The sequence below is a fragment of the Rhinoderma darwinii genome, chromosome 11 (assembly GCF_050947455.1).
Source record: "Rhinoderma darwinii isolate aRhiDar2 chromosome 11, aRhiDar2.hap1, whole genome shotgun sequence".
NCBI lineage: Eukaryota > Metazoa > Chordata > Amphibia > Anura > Rhinodermatidae > Rhinoderma > Rhinoderma darwinii.
The window spans coordinates 86,238,617-86,257,312 of NC_134697.1; positions in this window are offsets into that span (position 1 = coordinate 86,238,617).

Genomic DNA, 18,696 nt, shown 5'->3' on the forward strand with positions numbered 1-18,696 from the left:
CCCTGTTCCTTCATATTACAGGCATTATGTCCCTGTACCTTCATATTACAGGCATTATGTCCCTGTTCCTTCATATTACAGGCATTATGTCCCTGTTCCATCATATTACCGGCATTATGTCCCTGTTCCTTCATATTACAGGCATTATGTTCCTGTTCCCTCATATTATAGGCATTATGTCCCTGTTCCATCATATTACCGGCATTATGTCCCTGTTCCTTCATATTACAGGCATTATGTTCCTGTTCCTTCATATTATAGGCATTATGTCCCTGTTCCCTCATATTACCGGCATTACGTCCCTGTTCCTTCATATTACCGGCATTATGTCCCTGTTCCTTCATATTACATGCATTATGTCCCTGTTCCCTCATCTTACCAGCATTATGTGCCTCTTCCTTCATATTACCGGCATTATGTCCCTGTTCCTTCATAATACAGGCATTATGTCCCTGTTCCTTCATATTACAGGCATTATGTCCCTGTCCCTTCATATTACAGGCTTTATGTCCCTGTTCCTTCATATTACAGGCATTATGTCCCTGTTCCTTCATATTACAGGATTATGTCCCTGTTCCCTCATCTTCGAGGCATTATGTCCCTGTTCCTTCATATTACAGGCATTATGTCCCTGTTCCTTCATATTACAGGCATTATGTCCCTGTTCCCTCATCTTCGAGGCATTATGTCCATGTTCCTTCATATTACAGGCATTATGTCCCTGTTCCATCATATTACCGGCATTATGTCCCTGTTCCTTCATATTACAGGCATTATGTCCCTCTTCCTTCATATTACTGGCATTATGTCCCGTGTAGGAGGGCACAGGGACATAATGCCGGTAATATGTCCCTGTTCCCTCATCTTCGAGGCATTATATCCCTGTTCCTTCATATTACCGGCATTATATCCCTGTTCCTTCATATCACAGGCATTTTGTCCCTGTTCCTTCATATTAACGACATTATGTCCTTGTTCTTTCATATTTCCATTATTATGTCCCTGTTCCTTCATCTTACCGGCATTATGTCCCTGTTCCCTCATCTGAACCGGCATTATGTGCCTGTTCCTTCATCTTACCGGCATTAAATCTCTATTCCTTCATATTACCGGCATTACGTCCCTGTTTCTTAATATTACAGGCATTAAGTCCCGGCTCCTTAATATTATCACATTAATAATATTACATTACGTCCCTGTTCCCTCATCTTACCGGCATTATCTCCTTGTACTTTCATATTACAGGCATTATGTCCCTGTTCCCTCAACTTACCGGCATTATGTCCCTGTTCCTTCATATTATCGGCATTACTTCTCTGTTCCTTCATATAACAGGCATTACGTCCCTGTTCCTTCATATTACAGGCATTATGTCCCTGTTCCTTCATATTACAGGCATTATGTCCCTGTTCCTTCATATTACAGGCATTATGTTCCTGTTCCTTCATATTACAGGCATTATGTCCCTGTTCCTTCATATTACAGGCATTATGTTCCTGTTCCTTCATATTACAGGCATTATGTCCCTGTACCTTCATATTACAGGCATTATGTCCCTGTTCCTTCATATTACAGGCATTATGTCCCTGTTCCATCATATTACCGGCATTATGTCCCTGTTCCTTCATATTACAGGCATTATGTTCCTGTTCCCTCATATTATAGGCATTATGTCCCTGTTCCATCATATTACCGGCATTATGTCCCTGTTCCTTCATATTACAGGCATTATGTTCCTGTTCCTTCATATTATAGGCATTATGTCCCTGTTCCCTCATATTACCGGCATTACGTCCCTGTTCCTTCATATTACCGGCATTATGTCCCTGTTCCTTCATATTACATGCATTATGTCCCTGTTCCCTCATCTTACCAGCATTATGTGCCTCTTCCTTCATATTACCGGCATTATGTCCCTGTTCCTTCATAATACAGGCATTATGTCCCTGTTCCTTCATATTACAGGCATTATGTCCCTGTCCCTTCATATTACAGGCTTTATGTCCCTGTTCCTTCATATTACAGGCATTATGTCCCTGTTCCTTCATATTACAGGATTATGTCCCTGTTCCCTCATCTTCGAGGCATTATGTCCCTGTTCCTTCATATTACAGGCATTATGTCCCTGTTCCTTCATATTACAGGCATTATGTCCCTGTTCCCTCATCTTCGAGGCATTATGTCCATGTTCCTTCATATTACAGGCATTATGTCCCTGTTCCATCATATTACCGGCATTATGTCCCTGTTCCTTCATATTACAGGCATTATGTCCCTCTTCCTTCATATTACTGGCATTATGTCCCGTGTAGGAGGGCACAGGGACATAATGCCGGTAATATGTCCCTGTTCCCTCATCTTCGAGGCATTATATCCCTGTTCCTTCATATTACCGGCATTATATCCCTGTTCCTTCATATCACAGGCATTTTGTCCCTGTTCCTTCATATTAACGACATTATGTCCTTGTTCTTTCATATTTCCATTATTATGTCCCTGTTCCTTCATCTTACCGGCATTATGTCCCTGTTCCCTCATCTGAACCGGCATTATGTGCCTGTTCCTTCATCTTACCGGCATTAAATCTCTATTCCTTCATATTACCGGCATTACGTCCCTGTTTCTTAATATTACAGGCATTAAGTCCCGGCTCCTTAATATTATCACATTAATAATATTACATTACGTCCCTGTTCCCTCATCTTACCGGCATTATCTCCTTGTACTTTCATATTACAGGCATTATGTCCCTGTTCCCTCAACTTACCGGCATTATGTCCCTGTTCCTTCATATTATCGGCATTACTTCTCTGTTCCTTCATATAACAGGCATTACGTCCCTGTTCCTTCATATTACAGGCATTATGTCCCTGTTCCTTCATATTACAGGCATTATGTCCCTGTTCCTTCATATTACAGGCATTATGTCCCTGTTCCATCATATTACCGGGATTATGTCCCTGTTCCTTCATATTACAGGCATTATGTTCCTGTTCCTTCATGTTATAGGCATTATGTCCCTGTTCCATCATATTACCGGCATTATGTCCCTGTTCCTTCATATTACAGGCATTATGTCCCTGTTCCTTCATATTACAGGCATTATATCCCTGTTCCCTCATCTTCGAGGCATTACGTCCCTGTTCCTTCATATTACCGGCATTATTTCCCTGTTCCATCATATTACCGGCATTATGTCCCTGTTCCTTCATATTACAGGCATTATGTCCCTGTTCCTTCATATTACTGGCATTATCTCCCGTGTAGGAGGGCACAGGGACATAATGCCGGTAATATGTCCCTGTTCCCTCATCTTCGAGGCATAATGTCCCTGTTCCATCATATTACCGGGATTATGTCCCTGTTCCTTCATATTACAGGCATTATGTTCCTGTTCCTTCATGTTATAGGCATTATGTCCCTGTTCCATCATATTACCGGCATTATATCCCTGTTCCTTCATATCACAGGAATTTTGTCCCTGTTCCTTCATATTAACGACATTATGTCCTTGTTCTTTCATATTACAGGCATTATGTCCCTGTTCCTTCATCTTACCGGCATTATGTCCCTGTTCCCTCACCTGAACCGGCATTATGTGCCTGTTCCTTAATCTTACCGGCATTATATCTCTATTCCTTCATATTACCGGCATTACGTCCCTGTTTCTTCATATTACCGGCATTACGTCCCGGCTCCTTCGTATTATTGGCATTATGTCCCTGTTCCCTCATCTTACCGGAATTTTGTCCCTGTTCCCTCATCTTACCGGCATTATGTCCCTGTTCCTTCATCTTACCGACATTATCTCCTTGTACTTTCATATTATCGGCATTATGTCCCTGTTCCCTCAACTTACCGGCATTATGTCCCTGTTCCTTCATATTATCGGCATTACTTCCCTGTTCCTTCTTATTACATTCATTATGTTCCTTGATCAGGGGACTGTAGAGTGCGTACACTCCTACCGGGGGGGGGGGGGAGTGGCTTCACCTACTCACCTTCCCCATTAATGGCCATACCTTTTCCCAAACCCCCTGTCCCTCTAATAAGACTCAGACACTTGGGTTGGATAAATTTGGCCACAGCAGCCATTTTATTTACAAACAAACATCAAGAACAACAATTTACAAATAATAATAACAATGGAAGGGGAGTCCTTGGAGCTACAAAAGTCTGTCACGAAACAGCCCACCTGCATAGTATTTTACTCCCAGCCATCACCCTACTGGCTCAGGGGCACCGTTATACCTGCAGTTGGCTGACCTCAACCGCAACCACTCCCCGGGACACCACCCAGCGGGAGCCCAAATTGACCACTCCCCGGGACACCACCCAGCGGGAGCCCTAATTGACCACTCCTCGGGACACCACCCAGCAGGAGCCCAAATTGAGCAGACTACCAACCATAATAAATTGGGGAGGGACCATACCCCCTATGAATCCCCCCCCCCCCCACAGTAATTTACCACCAACTCCAAGGACCCCCAATCCGCCATACAACTGCTGCGACATTGCAAAACTGTTCCACAGCATCCTCTGGTACCTGCGGAAAAACAAAAACAACGAGCAACAAAGCGAAATACCAAAATAGTCACACAGATGAACACATCATTTTGGGAGGGAGGGTGGGACAAGCTTCCCTGTGCTGTTACTAAAGATGGCGACGCCTTTCTCTCTCCTACCCTTAAGTAAACTGACCTCGCCCCCCTCACATCCGCCCCCTCCTAACCACACCCCTAACTCCTTAACTCCTTCCCTTCCTAACATCCCTGATCATGGTGGCCTCCCCCTATGGCATTCTGCCGGGTCCAGCCTGTACTGTTCCTTCATATTACCGGCATTACGTCCCTGTTCCTTCATATTACAGGCATTATATCCCTGTGCCTTTATATTACCATCATTATGTCCCTGTTCCTTCATATTACCGGCATTATGTCCCTGTTCCTTCATATTACATGCATTATGTCCCTGTTCCCTCATCTTACCAGCATTATGTGCCCCTTCCTTCATATTACAGGCATTATGTCCCTGTTCCTTCATAATACAGGCATTATGTCCCTGTTTCTTCATATTACAGGCATTATGTCCCTGTTCCATCATATTACCGGCATTATGTCCCTGTTCCTTCATATTACAGGCATTATGTCCCTGTTCCTTCATATTACTGGCATTATCTCCCGTGTAGGAGATCACAGGGACATAATGCCGGTAATATGTCCCTGTTCCCTCATCTTCGAGGCATTATGTCCCTGTTCCTTCATATTACAGGCATTATATCCCTGTTCCTTCATATCACAGGCATTTTGTCCCTGTTCCTTCATATTAACGACATTATGTCCTTGTTCTTTCATATTTCCGGCATTATGTCCCTGTTCCTTCATCTTACCGGCATTAAATCTCTATTCCTTCATATTACAGGCATTATGTCCCTGTTCCTTCATATTATCGGCATTACGTCCCTGTTCCTTCATATTACAGGCATTATGTCCCTGTACCTTCATATTACAGGCATTATGTCCCTGTTCCATCATATTACCGGCATTATGTCCCTGTTCCTTCATATTACAGGCATTACGTCCCTGTTCCTTCATATTACAGGCATTATGTCCCTGTACCTTCATATTACAGGCATTATGTCCCTGTTCCTTCATATTACAGGCATTATGTCCCTGTTCCATCATATTACCGGCATTATGTCCCTGTACCTTCATATTACAGGCATTATGTCCCTGTTCCTTCATATTACAGGCATTATGTCCCTGTTCCATCATATTACCGGCATTTTGTCCCTGTTCCTTCATATTAACGACATTATGTCCTTGTTCTTTCATATTTCCGGCATTATGTCCCTGTTCCTTCATCTTACCGGCATTAAATCTCTATTCCTTCATATTACAGGCATTATGTCCCTGTTCCTTCATATTATCGGCATTACGTCCCTGTTCCTTCATATTACAGGCATTATGTCCCTGTACCTTCATATTACAGGCATTATGTCCCTGTTCCTTCATATTACAGGCATTATGTCCCTGTTCCATCATATTACCGGCATTATGTCCCTGTTCCTTCATATTACAGGCATTATGTTCCTGTTCCCTCATATTATAGGCATTATGTCCCTGTTCCATCATATTACCGGCATTATGTCCCTGTTCCTTCATATTACAGGCATTATGTCCCTGTTCCTTCATATTACTGGCATTATGTCCCGTGTAGGAGGGCACAGGGACATAATGCCGGTAATATGTCCCTGTTCCCTCATATTCGAGGTATTATATCCCTGTTCCTTCATATTACCGGCATTATATCCCTGTTCCTTCATATCACAGGCATTTTGTCCCTGTACCCTCATCTTACCGGCATTATCTCCTTGTACTTTCATATTACAGGCATTATGTCCCTGTTCCCTCAACTTACCGGCATTATGTCCCTGTTCCTTCATATTATCGGCATTACGTCCCTGTAACTTCATATAACAGGCATTACGTCCCTGTTCCTTCATATTACAGGCATTATGTCCCTGTTCCTTCATATTACAGATATTATGTCCCTGTTCCTTCATATTACAGGCATTATGTCCCTGTTCCATCATATTACCGGCATTATGTCCCTGTTCCTTCATATTACAGCCATTATGTTCCTGTTCCTTCATGTTATAGGCATTATGTCCCTGTTCCATCATATTACCGGCATTATGTCCCTGTTCCTTCATATTACAGGCATTATGTCCCTGTTCCTTCATATTACCAACATTATGTCCCTGTTCCTTCATATTACAGGCATTTTGTCCCTGTTCCTTCATATTACCGGCATTATGTCCCTGTTCCTACATATTACCAACATTATGTCCCTGTTCCTTCATATTACAGGCATTTTGTCCCTGTTCCTTCATATTACTGGCATTATGTCCCTGTTCCTATATATTACAAGCATTATTTCCCTGTTCCTTCATATTACCGGCATTATGTCCCTGTTCCTTCATATTACTGGCATTATGTCCCTGTTCCTACATATTACAAGCATTATTTCCCTGTTCCTTCATATTACCGGCATTATGTCCCTGTTCCTTCATATTACCAACATTATGTCCCTGTTACTTCATATTACAGGCATTTTGTCCCTGTTCCTTCATATTACCGGCATTATGTCCTTGTTCCTTCATCTTACCGGCATTATGTCCCTGTTCCCTCATCTGAACCGGCATTATGTGCCTGTTCCTTCATCTTACCGGCATTATATCTCTATTCCTTCATATTATCGGCATTACGTCCCGGCTCCTTCATATTATCGGCATTACGTCCCTCTTTCCTCATCTTACCGGCATTATGTCCCTGTTCCCTCATTTTACCAGCATTATGTCCCTGTTACTTCATATTAACGGCATTATGTCCCTGTTCCTTCGTCTTACAGGCATTATTTCCCTGTTCCTTCATATTACCGGCATTATGTGCCTGTTCCTTCTTATTACCGGCACTATGTCCCTGTTCCTTCATATTACAGGCATTATGTCCTTGTTCCATCATATTACCGGCATTATGTCCCTGTTCCCTCATTTTACCAGCATTATGTGCCTGTTCCTTCTTATTACCGGCATTATGTCCCTGTTCCTTCATATTATCGGCATTATTTCCCTGTTCCTTCATCTTACCAGCATTATGTCCCTGTTCCTTCATATTATCGGCATTATTTCCCTGTTCCTTCATATTACCGGCATTATGTCCATGTTCCTTTATATTAACGGAATTACGTCCCTGTTCCTTCATATTACAGGCATTATGTCCCTGTTCCTTCATATTACAGGCATTATGTCCCTGTTCCTTTATATTACAGGCATTATGTCCCTGTTACATCATATTACCGGCATTATGTCCCTGTTCCTTCATATTACAGGCATTATGTTCCTGTTCCTTCATATTATAGGCATTTTGTCCCTGTTCCATCATATTACCGGCATTATGTCCCTGTTCCTTCATATTACAGGCATTATGTACCTGTTTCTTCATAATATAGGCATTATGTCCCTGTTCCCTCATATTACCGGCATTACGTCCCTGTTCCTTCATATTACAGGCATTATTTCCCTGTGCCTTTATATTACCATCATTATGTCCCTGTTCCTTCATATTACATGCATTATGTCCCTGTTCCCTCATCTTACCAGCATTATGTGCCTCTTCCTTCATATTACCGGCATTATGTCCCTGTTCCTTCATATTACAGGCATTATGTCCCTGTTCCTTCATATTACAGGCATTATGTCCCTGTTCCTTCATATTACAGGCATTATGTCCCTGTTCCTTCATATTACCGGCTTTATGTCCTTGTTCCCTCATATTACAGGCATTATGTCCCTGTTCCTTCATATTACAGTCATTATGTCCCTGTTCCCTCATCTTTGAGGCATTATGTCCCTGTTCCTTCATATTACCGGCTTTATGTCCTTGTTCCCTCATATTACAGGCATTATGTCCCTGTTCCTTCATATTACAGGCTTTATGTCCCTGTTCCTTCATATTACAGGCTTTATATCCCTGTTCCCTCATCTACCAGGCATTATGTCCCTGTTCCTTCATCTGAACCGGCATTATGTGCCTGTCCCTTCATCTTACCGGCATTATGTCCCTGTTCCCTCATATTATCGGCATTACGTCACTGTTCCTTCATATTACCGCCATTACGTCCCTGTTCCCTCATCTTATTGGCATTTTGTCCCTGTTCCCTCATCTTACCGGCAATATGTCCCTGTTCCCTCATTTTACTGGCATTATGTCCCTGTTCCTTCGTATTACCGGCATTATTTCCCTGTTCCTTCATATTATCAACATTATGTCCCTGTTCCTTCATATTAGAGGCATTTTGTCCCTGTTCCTTCATATTATCGGAATTACGTCCCTGTTCCTTCATATTACAGGCACTATTTCCCTGATCCTTCATATTACAGGCTTCATGTCCCTGTTCCTTCATATTACAGGCATTATGTCCCTGTTCCCTCATCTTCGAGGCATTATGTCCCTGTTCCTACATATTACAGGCTTTATGTCCCTGTTCCTTCATATTACCGGCATTAAGTCCCCGTTCCTTCATATTACCGGCATTATGTCCCTGTTCCTTCATATTACCGACATTATGTCCGTTCCTTTAAATTACAGGCATTATGTCCCTGTTCCTTCATATTACAGGCATTATGTCCTTGTTCCTTCATCTTACCGGCATTATGTCCCTGTTCCCTCATCTGAACCGGCATTATGTGCCTGTTCCTTCATCTTACCGGCATTATATCTCTATTCCTTCATATTATCGGCATTACGTCCCGGCTCCTTCATATTATCGGCATTACGTCCCTCTTTCCTCATCTTACCGGCATTATGTCCCTGTTCCCTCATTTTACCGGCATTATGTCCCTGTTCCTTCATATTAACGGCATTATGTCCCTGTTCCTTCGTCTTACAGGCATTATTTCCCTGTTCCTTCATATTACCGGCATTATGTGCCTGTTCCTTCTTATTACCGGCACTATGTCCCTGTTCCTTCATATTACAGGCATTATGTCCTTGTTCCATCATATTACCGGCATTATGTCCCTGTTCCCTCATCTTACCAGCATTATGTGCCTGTTCCTTCTTATTACCGGCATTATGTCCCTGTTCCTTCATATTACAGGCATTATGTTCCTGTTCCTTCATATTATAGGCATTTTGTCCCTGTGCCTTTATATTACCATCATTATGTCCCTGTTCCTTCATATTACATGCATTATGTCCCTGTTCCCTCATCTTACCAGCATTACGTCCCTGTTCCTTCATATTACAGGCATTATGTCCCTGTTCCTTCATATTACAGGCATTATGTCCCTGTTCCTTTATATTACAGGCATTATGTCCCTGTTCCATCATATTACCGGCATTATGTCCCTGTTCCTTCATATTACAGGCATTATGTTCCTGTTCCTTCATATTATAGGCATTTTGTCCCTGTTCCATCATATTACCGGCTTCATGTCCCTGTTCCTTCATATTACAGGCATTATGTCCCTGTTCCCTCATCTTCGAGGCATTATGTCCCTGTTCCTTCATATTACAGGCTTTATGTCCTTGTTCCCTCATATTACAGGCATTATGTCCATGTTCCTACATATTACAGGCTTTATGTCCCTGTTCCTTCATATTACCGGCATTAAGTCCCCGTTCCTTCATATTACCGGCATTATGTCCCTGTTCCTTCATATTACCGACATTATGTCCGTTCCTTTAAATTACAGGCATTATGTCCCTGTTCCTTCATATTACAGGCATTATGTCCTTGTTCCTTCATATTATCGGCATTATGTCCCTGTTCCTTCATATTATCGGCATTACGTCCCTGTTCCTTCATATTACCGGCATTACGTCCCTGTTCCCTCATCTTATTGCCATTTTGTCCCTGTTCCCTCATCTTACTGGCATTATGTCCCTGTTCCTTCGTATTACCGGCATTATTTCCCTGTTCCTTCATATTACCGGCATTATGTCCCTGTTCCTTCATATTACCGGCATTATGTCCCTGTTCCTTCATATTATCGGCATTACGTCCCTGTTCCTTCATATTACCGGCAATATGTCCTTGTTCCTTCACATTACCGCCATTATGTCCCTGTTCCTTCATATTATCGGCATTACGTCCCTGTTCCTTCATATTACCGGCATTATGTCCTTGTTCATTCATATTACCGGCATTATGTCCCTGTTCCTTCATATTATCGGCATTACGTCCCTGTTCCTTCATATTACCGGTATTATGTCCTTGTTCATTCATATTACCGGAATTATGTCCCTTGTTCCTTCATATTACAGGCATTATGTCCCTGTTCCTTCATCTTACCGGCATTATGCCTCTGTTCCCTCATCTGAACCGGCAATATGTCCTTGTTCCTTCACATTACCGCCATTATGTCCCTGTTCCTTCATATTATCGGCATTACGTCCCTGTTCCTTCATATTACCGGCATTATGTCCTTGTTCATTCATATTACCGGAATTATGTCCCTGTTCCTTCATATTATCGGCATTACGTCCCTGTTCCTTCATATTACCGGTATTATGTCCTTGTTCCTTCATATTACAGGCATTATGTCCCTGATTCTTCATATTACCGGCATTACGTCCCGGCTCCTTCATATTATCGGCATTACGTCCCTGTTCGCTCATCTTACCGGTTTATGTCCCTGTTCCCTCATATTACCGACATTATGTCCCTGTTCCCTCATCTTCCCGGCATTATATCCCTGTTCCTTCATATTATTGGCATTACGTCCCTGTTCCTTCATATTACAGGCATTATGTCCCTGTTCCTTCATATTACAGGCATTATGTCCCTGTTCCTTCATATTACAGGTATTATGTCCTTATTCCATCATATTACCGGCATTATGTCCCTGTTCCTACATATTACAAGCATTATTTCCCTGTTCCTTCATATTACCGGCATTATGTCCCTGTTCCTTCATATTACCGGCATAATGCGCCTGTTCCCTCATATTACAGGCATTATGTCCCTGATCCTTCATATTACAGGCTTCATGTCTCTGTTCCTTCATATTACAGGCATTATGTCCCTGTTCCCTCATCTTCGAGGCATTATGTCCCTGTTCCTTCATATTACAGGCATTATGTCCCTGTTCCCTCATCTTCGAGGCATTATGTCCCTGTTACCTCATCTTACCAGCATTATATGCCTGTTCCCTCATATTACAGGCATTATGTCCATGTTCCTACATATTACAGGCTTTATGTCCCTGTTCCTTCATATTACAGGCTTTATGTCCTTGTTCCCTCATATTACCAGCATTATGTCCCTGTTCCTTCGTATTACAGGCATTATGTCCCTGTTCCCTCATCTTACCAGCATTATGTGCCTGTTCCTTCCTATTACCGGCACTATGTCCCTGTTCCCTCATCTTACCAGCATTATGTCCCTGTTCCCTCATCTTACCAGCATTTTATGCCTGTTCCTTCATATTACCGGCATTATGTCCCTGTTCCTTCATATTACCGGCATTATGTCCCTGTTCCTTCGTATTACAGGCATTATGTCCCTGTTCCCTCATCTTACCAGCATTATGTGCCTGTTCCTTCATATTACCGGCATTATGTCCCTGTTCCTTCATATTACCGGCATTATGTACCTGTTCCTTCGTCTTACAGGCATTATGTCCCTGTTCCCTCATCTGAACCGGCATTATGTGCCTGTTCCTTCATCATACCGGCATTATATCTCTATTCCTTCATATTATCGGCATTACGTCCCTGTTTCTTCATATTACCGGCATTACGTCCCGGCTCCTTCATATTATCGGCATTACGTCCATGTTCCCTCATCTTACCGGCATTATGTCCCAGTTAACGCATCTTACCGGCATTATGTCCTTGTTCCTTCATCTTACCTACATTATGTCCTTGTTCTTTCATATTACCGGCATTATGTCCCTGTTCCCTCATCTTACCGGCATTATGTCCCTGTTCCTTCATATTACAGGCATTATGTCCCTGTTCCATCATATTACTGGCAATATGTCCCTGTTCCTTCATATTACAGGCATTATGTCCCTGTTCCTTCATATTACTGGCATTATGTCCCGTGTAGGAGGGCACAGGGACTTAATGCCGGTTATATGTCCCTGTTCCCTCATCTTCGAGGCATTATGTCCCTGATCCTTCATATTACTGGCATTATATCCCTGTTCCTTCATATCACAGGCATTTTGTCCCTGTTCCTTCATATTAACGACATTATATCCTTGTTCTTTCATATTACCGGTATTATGTCCCTCTTCCTTCATATTACCGGCATTATGTCCCTGTTCCTTCATATTATCGGCATTACGTCCCTGTTCCTTCATATTACCGGCATTACGTCCCGGCTCCTTCATATTATCGGCATTCCGTCCCTGTTCCCTCATCTTACCGGAATTTTGTCCCTGTTCCCTCATCTTACCGGCATTATGTCCCTGTTCCTTCGTCTTACCGACATTATCTCCTTGTACTTTCATATTACCGGCATTATGTCCCTGTTCCTTTATATTACTGGCATTACGTCCCTGTTTCTTCATATGATCGCCATTACGTCCCTGTTCCTACATATTACAGGCATTATGTCCCTGTTCCTACATATTATCGGCATTACCTCCCTTTTCACTCATATAACAGGCATTACGTCCCTGTTCCTTCATATTACAGGCATTACGTCCCTGTTCCTTCATATTACAGGCATTATGTCCATGTTCCTTCATATTACAGGCATTATGTCCCTGTTCCATCATATTACCGGCATTATGTCCCTGTTCCTTCATATTACAGGCATTATGTCCCTGTTCCCTCATCTTACCGGCAATATGTCCCTGTTCCTTTGTCTTACCGACATTATCTCCTTGTACTTTCATATTACCGGCATTATGTGCCTGTTCCTTAATCTTACCGCCATTATATCGCTATTCCTTCATATTATCGGCATTACGTCCCTGTTCCCTCATCTTACCGGCATTTTGTCCCTGTTCCCTCATCTTACCGGCATTATGTCCCTGTTCCCTCATCTGAACCGGCATTATGTGCCTGTTCCTTCATATTATCGGCATTACGTCCCTGTTCCTTGATATTACTGGCATTACATCCCTGTTTCTTCATATTACCGGCATTACGTCCCGGCTCCTTCATATTATCGGCATTACGTCCCTGTTCCCTCATCTTACCGGGATTTTGTCCCTGTTCCCTCATCTTACCGGCATTATTTCCTTGTACTTTCATATTACCGGCATTATGTCCCTGTTCCTTCATCTTACCGGCATTACTTCCCTGTTCCCTCATCTTACCGGCATTATGTCCCTGTTCCCTCATCTGAACCGGCATTATGTGCCTGTTCCTTCATCTTACCGGCATTATATCTCTATTCCTTCATATTATCGGCATTATGTCCCTGTTCCTTCATCTTACCGACATTATGTCCTTGTTCTTTCATATTACCGGCATTATGTCCCTGTTCCCTCAACTTACCGGCATTATGTCCCTGTTCCTTCATATTACAGGAACTATGTCCTTGTTCCTTCATATTACAGGCATTATGTCCCAGTTCCTTCATATTACAGGCATTATGTCCCTGTTCCCTCATCTTCGAGGCATTATGTCCCTGTTCCTTCATATTACCGACTTTATGTCCTTGTTCCCTCATATTACAGGCATTATGTCCCTGTTCCTTCATATTACAGTCGTTATGTCCCTGTTGCCTCATCTCCGAGCCATTATGTCCCTGTTTCTTCATATTACCGGCTTTATGTCCTTGTTCCCTCATATTACAGGCTTTATGTCCCTGTTCCTTCATATTACTGGCTTTATGTCCCTGTTCCCTAATCTACCAGGCATTATGTCCCTGTTCCTTCATCTGAACCGGCATTATGTGCCTGTCCCTTCATCTTACCGGCATTATGTCCCTGTTCCTTCATATTATCGGCATTACGTCCCTGTTCCTTCATATTACCGCCATTACGTCCCTGTTCCCTCATCTTATTGGCATTTTGTCCCTGTTCCCTCATCTTACTGGCATTATGTCCCTGTTCCTTCGTATTACCGGCATTATTTCCATGTTCCTTCATATTACCAACATTATGTCCCTGTGCCTTCATATTACAGGCATTTTGTCCCTGTTCCTTTATATTACCGGCATTATGTCCTTGTTTCTTCATATTACAGGCATTATGTCCCTGTTTCTTCATCTTACCGGCATTATGACCCTGTTCCCTCATCTGAACCGGCATTATGTGCCTGTTCCTTCATCTTACCGGCATTATATCTCTATTCCTTCATATTATCGGCATTACGTCCCGGCTCCTTCATATTATCGGCATTACGTCCCTGTTCCCTCATCTTACCGGTTTATGTCCCTGTTCCCTCATATTACCGGCATTTTGTCCCTGTTCCTTCATCTTACCGTCATAATGCCGGTAATATAAAAGTACAAGGACAAAATGCCAGTAATATGAAAGTACAAGGACATAATGTCCCTGTTCCCTCATCTTATCGGCATTATATCCCTGTTCCTTCATATTATCGGCATTATGTCCCTGTTCCTTCATATTACAGGCATTATGTCCCTGTTCCTTCATATTATCGGCATTACGTCCCTGTTCCTTCATATTACAGCCATTATGTTCCTGTTCCTTCATATTACAGGCATTATGTCCCTGTTCCTTCATATTACAGGCATTATGTCCCTATTCCTTCATATTACAGGTATTATGTCCCTGTTCCCTCATATTACCGGAATTATGTTCCTGTTCCTTCATATTACCGGCATTATGTCCCTGTTCCTTCGTATTACAGGCATTATGTCCCTGTTTCCTCATCTTACCAGCATTATGTGCCTGTTCCTTCATATTACCGGCATTATGTCCCTGTTCCTTCATATTACCGGCATTATGTCCCTGTTCCTTCGTCTTACAGGCATCATGTCCCTGTTCCCTCATCTAACCAGCATTATGTGCCTGTTCCTTCATCTTACCGGCATTACGTCCCGGCTCCTTCATATTATCAGCATTACGTCCCTGTTCTCTCATCTTACCGGCATTATGTACCTGTTCCTTCATCTTACCGACATTATGTCCTTGTTTCCTCAACTTACCGGCATTATGTCCCTGTTCCCTCATCTTACCGGCATTATGTCCCTGTTCCTTCATATTACAGGCATTATGTCCCTGTTCCTTCATATTACTGGCATTATGTCCCTGTTCCTTCATATTACTGGCATTATGTCCTTGTTCCTTCATATTACCGGCATTATGTCCTTGTTCTTTCATATTACAGGCATTATGTCCCTGTTCCTTCATCTTATCTGCATTATGTCCCTGTTCCCTCATCTTACCGGCATTATGTCCCTGTTCCTTCATATTACAGGCATTATGTCCCTGTTCCTTCATATTACTGGCATTATGTCCCTGTTCCTTCATATTACTGGCATTATGTCCTTGTTCCTTCATATTACCGGCATTATGTCCTTGTTCTTTCATATTACTGGCATTATGTCCCTCTTCCTTCATCTTACCGGCATTATATCTCTATTCCTTCATATTATCGGCATTACGTCCCTGTTCCTTCATATTACTGGCATTATGTCCCGTGTAGGAGGGCACAGGGACATAATGCCGGTAATATGTCCCTGTTCCCTCATCTTCGAGGCATTATGTCCCTGATCCTTCATATTACAGGCATTATATCCCTGTTCCTTCATATCACAGGCATTTTGTCCCTGTTCCTTCATATTAACGACATTATGACCTTGTTCTTTCATATTACAGGCATTATGTCCCGGCTCCTTCATATTATCGGCATTATGTCCCTGTTCCTTCATATTACCGGCATTATGTCCCTGTTCCTTCATATTACATGAATTATGTCCCTGTTCCCTCATCTTACCAGCATTATGTGCCTCTTCCTTCATATTACCGGCATTATGTCCCTGTTCCTTCATATTACAGGCATTATGTCCCTGTTCCTTCATATTACAGGCATTATTTCCCTGTTCCTTCATATTACCGGCATTATGTCCCCGTTCCTTCATATTACAGGCATTATTTCCCTGTTCCTTCATATTACCGGCATTATGTCCCTGTTCCTTCATATTACAGGCATTATGTCCCTGTTCCTTCACATTACTGGCATTATTTCCCTGTTCCTTCATTTTACCGGCATTATGTCCCTGTTCCTTCATATTACCGGCATTATGTCCCTGTTCCCTCTTATTACCGGCATTATGTCCTTGTACCTTCATATTACCAGCATTATGTCCCTGTTCCTTCCTATTACCGCATTATGTCCCTATTCTATTACATCGTGTAGAAGAAACCAGAGACTGCTCCTCCAATAACCAGGCAATCACAATAACGACTAAACACACTAGAGTTTGCGGCTCCAATAACCGTGCACCAAAAAAAAGAAACAACAAAGTTTGCTCCACCTGTATTACAATAACCCTGAACAGACTAGCAACTATAGTCTGCTCCACCTGTAATACAATAACCTGGAACAGACTAGCAACTATAGTCTACTTCACCTGTAATACAATAACCCGGCACAGACAAGAAGCTATAGTCTGCTCCACCTGTATTACAATAACCCGGAACAAACGAGCAACTATAGTTTGCTTCACATGTAATACAATAACCCCGCACAGAATAGACACCAGAGTCTACTTCACCTGTATTCATAAAACCCAGCACATACGTATTGATGTAATACAGATGGAACAGATTCTAGTGTACTGTAACAGACAAGACATTAGAGTACGCTCCACCTGTATTACAAAAAAACAAAGTCCCAGCACATGCAGTACGCTAGAATCTGCTCCACCTGTATTACAATAACCCAGCACAGGAAAGACACCAGCGACTGCTCCTTTCGTAATAGAATGACCAGGCACATACAAGACACTATAGTCTGCTCCACCTGTATTACAAGAAACCAAGTCCCAGCACATGCAGTACGCTAGAATCTGCTCCACCTGTATTACAATAACCCAGCACAGGAAAGACACCAGCGACTGCTCCTTTCGTAATAGAATGACCAGGCACAGACAAGACACCATAGTCTGCTCCACCTGTATTCAAATTACCCAGCACAGACAAGACACCAGAATGCTCCTATTTTACTACAATGAGCCGGAAAAGACTAGAACTAGAGCAGGGGTGTCAAGCACTCGGCCCGCGGGACACAGAGCCACTAATACAGGCTCTGCTCCGGGACTCTGTGGAATTCCCTGACATCGTTGTCCATATATGGACAGTGTTGTCACGGTCTTCCCTAGAGCGGAGTATCGTGCAGAGCGCTAGAATCGGCTCTGCTCCGGGACTCTGTGGAATTCCATGACATCGCTGTCCATATATGGACAGAGTCCCGGAGCAGAGCCGATACTAGCGCTCTGCTCGGGACTCCGCTCTGGGGAAGACCGTGACAACACTGTTCATACATGGACAGCGATGTCAGGGATTCTACAGTGTTGTAAGTGTCTTCCCAGAGCGGAGTCCCAGTTAGAGTGCTAGTATAGGCTCTGCGCCAGGACTCTGTGGAATCCCCTGACATCGCTGTCCATATATAGACACGCAATGTCTAGGGTTTCCTAGAGCCGGAGTCCCAGGCAAAGCGCCAGTATAGGCTCTGCTCCGGGATTCTGTGACATCACTATCCATATATGACACTGTGGCAGCATATACAGAGGGCACTGTGGCAGCAGCTACAGAGGGCACTGTGGCAGTATCTATAGGTGGGTGTGTGGCAGCATCTTTAGAGGGCACTGTGGCAATATCTACAGAGGACACTGTGGCATTATCTATGGGTGGTGTGTGGCAGTATCTACAGAGGACACTGTGGCATTATCTAGGGGTGTGTGGCATTATCTACAGCTGGCACTGTGGCAGAATTTACAGAGGGCACTGTGGCAGCATCTACAGTGTGCACTGAGGCAGCATCTACCGAGGGCACTGTGGCACCATCTACAGAGGGCTCTGTGGCAGCATCTACAGAGGGCTCTGTGGCAGCATCTACAGAGGGCACTGTGGCAGCATCTACAGAGGGCTCTGTGGCAGCATCTACAGAGGGCTCTGTGGCAGCATCTACAGAGGGCTCTGTGGCACTATCTTAAAAGGGGCTGCCCCATCATGGCATTTGTGTGTCTGCCAAA